Source organism: Malania oleifera, chromosome 1, assembly GCF_029873635.1.
Source record: "Malania oleifera isolate guangnan ecotype guangnan chromosome 1, ASM2987363v1, whole genome shotgun sequence".
In the NCBI taxonomy this organism is placed as follows: Eukaryota; Viridiplantae; Streptophyta; class Magnoliopsida; order Santalales; family Ximeniaceae; genus Malania; species Malania oleifera.
The window spans coordinates 110,011,866-110,017,068 of record NC_080417.1 but is presented as its reverse complement, the minus strand read 5'-3'; positions in this window follow the sequence as shown (position 1 = coordinate 110,017,068).

The following is a 5,203-nucleotide window of genomic DNA, read 5'->3' as shown; positions in this document are numbered from 1 at the left end:
TGGAGGCACTATCTCTTGGGGTCCAAATTTGCGGAAAAACCGATAATGTGGCTGTTACTCACTTTTTGTCACAACCTGGACTAACATCAAAATAAGCCCATTGGTAGGAGAAGCTAGCTGAATTTTTTGATTTTGAATATAAAGTAGGGAAGAAGAATGAAGTGGTTGATGCTTTAAGTAGAAAAACCGAATTGGGAGCATTGAAACTCATAAGTCATCTATTAACTAGTAGGGTGGCGTTACCTTTGAAGAATCTTATTAGGGAACATTTAAGTACAGAACAGCAGGCAGTCATTGAGCAAACTAATAGAAGAAGGGAAGACACGACAATTCTGGGTCGAAGATGAACTGATAATGACTAAAGGCAGGAGAGTCTATGTGCCCAGAGCTGGAAACTTGAGGAAAACCTTACTAAAAGAATGCCATGATACGTTGTGGGCTGGTCATCCGGGATGGCGAAGAACTCAGGCATTGATTACACAGGGGTTCTATTGATCGAATATGTAAGATGATGTGATGAGTTATACCAAAACTTACTTGATCTGTCAACAAAACAAGGTAGAAAGAAAGAAGACCTCAGGTTTATTGGAGCCATTGCTAGTTCCTGCCAGGCCATGAGAGAGTGTCTCTTTGGACTTCATTTCCTCATTGCCAAAAGTAGGACTATGACACAATTTTGGTGGTGATTGAACGATTCTCAAAGTACGCAACTTTCGTACCAGTCTCAAAACCATGTTCAGCAGAGAAGACAACTTAGCTATTCTTCAAGCATGTGGTGAAATATTGGGGTGTTCCGTAAAGCCTAATCAGTGATAGGGATGTTAAATTCACGGAGGGATTTTGGGGTGAACTTTTTCTCTTGATGGGTTCAAACCTTAATCTGTCCACCAGCTATCACCCATAGACAAATGGTCAAATCGAACGTATTAATGGGATGCTGGAAGAATACTTGCGACATTTTGTTCACTCCAATCAGAAGAATTGGGTTACTTTACTGGACATGGCACAATTTTTTTTTAACTTTATGAAATCTTCTGTGACTAATAAAAGCCCTTTTGAGATTGTAACATGTCAACAACCGACTCTCCCACACGCTCTAAATAGTCCATATAAAGGAAATTGCCCGAAAGCATACCAATTCACGAAAAATTGGTTGCAAAACATCGAAGTCACTCGAGCTCAGTTAGAAAAAGCATTGAAGCACATGAATAAATGGGCTGACAAAGGAAGACAACTACTACAATTTGAAGCTGAAGATCTAGTTCTTGTAAAAGTGCTGCCGGAGACATTTCGATTTCTTCACAGCAAGGATAAAAGGCTGTTACGCCGTTATGAAGGTCCAATCAGAGTGATCGAGAAGGTGGGACATGCATCTTATCGGCTTGAGCAACCCAAGTGGATGAAAAGCCACAGACATCGAGTCCATCCCGTGTTTCATGTAAGCAATTTGAAGCCATTCCACACAGATGCAGCAGATCTGCACCGACAAAAGTTAAGGAGATCAACAATTTCCAGAAGGCAACCTATCAACAAGGAAGTCCAGGGGATCACTGCAGACAGAGTCGTCAATGCAGAAAGTCATCAACGACAACAATTTCTGGTTCAGTGACTGGGGCTGGGGGAAGAAGAGAATAGTTGGGAAAAGGCAGAAAACCTTTAGCATGCCATACATAAGATTGAAAATTTCAGAAATTCGTAGTCAATGACATTTACTTCGACATCAGCAGAGTGAGAAGCCCTTCTACAACACATCGACGAGGACGCCAATAAAATGAGTGGGGGAGGATGTTAGGGAGTGACGATGTAATGGGGAAAAGGGGGAGTGAGATACTGCTATAATTGTATTCTCCAAGGATTTGGAATGAATATATGATTACCTATGTTATCGTTTGTATGGTTATTCTCTTATAGTTGAATAATACAAGTAGTCCTTTTCATTGTGGTGTTTTGTTGTCTTGGATTGTGATGTCTCTGATTGTTATAGTCTTATTTGGTGTATAAGAATATATTGTTTGTGTGATATCCTATTGTTCCTTGATATTCTGGAGTATTGAGAGTCACCTGGTGCTCATGCTTACAGGCTTAAATGTGTGAGACTTGACTGACTTGTTGAGGGAGAGCTTTCAATGAGTGCCACACGACCCTTACTTGAGTCCAATTTTTGGGGTCCGTGACACAATGCGGTTACTTGCTATGAAGTATTTTCTGTTTGCATGGAAATCACGATGTCATTATTATTGGGCTCCACGATGTTTCCTTTAGCAGGCTAGATTTTTAGCCTCCATAATTAACTCACCTTCGCCCTATCTTTTCTCAGCTGAGGCCTATACTCTGCTGTTTTGGGCAATTTGAACCAGGCATTCACTGTTGCACATGGGCTCTGGCGTACAAAGTTGGGTCTCATTTTTCTTTTTCCTGCACGATAACCTAAGAGTAACCACACGCTAGCCTTGGGTGCCACAAACACAACACCCAACCATGCATTATTTAAGGAGTCACTACGCACATATATTTACAGTCGCACATTAATTAATTTACCATAGTTAGTCCATATAGCATGCCATCCTTATCCTCTTCTAAACCTCTCTCTTCATTCTCATGGGCTGTAGCCTTCGTTTTTTTTTTTTTTATGCTACTTGTACCATTATCGCTGTCTTTCTAGTCATGCCATCTTCATTGGTTTTCAAAAGAGAAGTGAAGGCTCTCCTTGATAGTGGATGCTTGAAGTCCACTGCAACCACAGGAAACAACACCTCTGGCTTTGGCTCTAGCTTAGGTCACTGCAAGTGGGTTGGCATAACCTATAATGACGCTGGTAGTGTCACTGAAATTTCCCTTCCTAGTTCTATCTACAACCCAAATTTGAACGCTCTCATGATTAACTTCTCTTCTTTCCCAAACCTGGAACATCTAGATCTCAATGGGAATGGTCTCCCTGGGAGTATTCCCTACGAGATTGGTGCTCTCCAAAAGCTCAAGTACCACAACCTGTCCTATTAATCTTTTTTTGATGATCTGTCACCGCATTCCTTCTCTTACAATGCATTCAGTGCCTCCATTCTCTCACTCTTCCGCAATTTGATAAATTTGATTTCTCTACATCTTGGTCACAACTATCTTACAGAACCAATCCCTTCAGCCTTTAGTCGTCTAACCAATTTCACACACTTCGACCTTTCCTCAAATAAACTGAATGGTACCATACCACAAGAGCTTACTAAATTAACCCAACTTCAGTACCTTAGTCTGTCTTCAAACTTACTTGTTGGCGAAATACCAAGCAAAATGGGAGCACTTTGGAATCTTAGTTTTCTAGACTTCTCACAAAACAACCTCAGCGGGTACATCTCAATTGATGTGAAAAATTGCTCCAAATTAGAAAAGCTGCTATTGCGTAGAAATTTTTTAAGTGGAACTATTATACTATGGATTGAAGAACTTCAACAATTATCTACTATTGACCTTAGACATAACATAATAAGTGGAGAGTTACCCTTGGAACTCAAAAATTTGAAACCTTATGTCTTATTGAATCTCTCATATAATAAGATCTCTAGAAAACTTCCTTCTTATCTTTGTGATTCATTTTTCATTGACTTATTGTATAATGCCCTCAATGGACCAATGGATGACTGTTGGTTTAATTATGAACCCATGCAACTAATTGGCAACAAGAATTTGTGTGGTAATAAGACACCTTTCCCTCCTTGCCTTCCATCCCCTACATACATTGGCTTCATGTACAAAACAAGGAGGAACATAGGAAGACACCAGAAGTCCATTTTTATTCCCATTAGCATATTCCTATCTCTCGTTGCTTTTGGATTTGTTTTCCTATCTCATCAAAAGGGAAAGAATACAAAAAATGAAGCAAGTGTCACTAAGAATGGAGACATATTTTCGATATGCATGGAATTATGATGGTGGGATTGCATATGAAGATATTATTGAAACAACAGAGGACTTCGACATCAGATGCTACATTGGGACAGGAGGTTACAGTAGTGTTTATAAAGCACAATTGCCTAGTGGGAAAGTGGTTGCTTTAAAGAAACTTCACCATTTGGAAGCTAAGGAGCTTGCATTTGATAATAGTTTTGGGAATGAGGTTCTCATATTAACTCATATTCGACATCGAAACATTGTGAAGCTTCATGGATTTTGTCTACATAAATGAAACATGCTTTTAATTTATGAGTACATGGAAAGGGGGAACTTATTTTGTGCCTTGAGGGATGATGATGAAGCAGCGAAGCTAGATTGGATTAAGCGCGTCAACATTGTTAAGGCAATAGCACATGCCTTATCTTATATGCACCATGATTGCATCCCACCGATTGCCCATCGAGAGATATCAAGCAACAACCTTCTTTTGAACTCTCAATTTGAGGCTTTAGTCTCGGACTTTGGTATTACGAGGCTATTATACCCTGATTCATCCAATTGAACAATAGTTGCAGGCACTTATGGATATATTGCACCAGGTGGATTGTATATTCTTCTTCTTTTGAACTTTCACTCTTTTCCTCATATTATTAATTGGTTCATCTATTGTTTTAGTTACTAGTCAGTCCTAACATATCATCATTGTTATTAGTTGTGTTGCAACCTGTGTAGAATTTTATTGCTTGAAGGTATTGTGATTATGATAATATATCATAATGTTGATGGTTAGATTGAACATGGTACATGTCGTTAATTGATAGGAAGTGCCCTATTTTAACATCTTTTTTTTTTTTTTATGCAAAACTTGCCTACTTCATGGTTGTTATAGAAAAGTGTGATGTTTACAACTTTGGGGTGGTGGCACAAGAGATAATAATAGATAGGCATCCGAGAGAGTTGCTTTCCTCATTGTCATCTTCATCTACTAAAGACATAATGCTCAATGATGTGATAGACTCGCACCTTTCACCTCCAACCAATCCTCTAGTTGCAAGTGAGCTTGTTCTTGTTACAAGACTTGCTTTTGCCTGTGCACATGCCAAACCAAAGTCCAGACCAACAATGAAGACTATCTCTATGGAATTTCTTGGTCAAAGGAAGCCATTATCCAAACCATTTCATGAAATTTCATTGTCACAATTATGGAACTACGAAATTTGTTTGGTATGTGCAAATTGTAGTAGTCAATAAGGAGTTAAAACCAACAATGTTCATATTATTGTTCTACATACTTGGACTTCAAGTTGAATATAAAAAT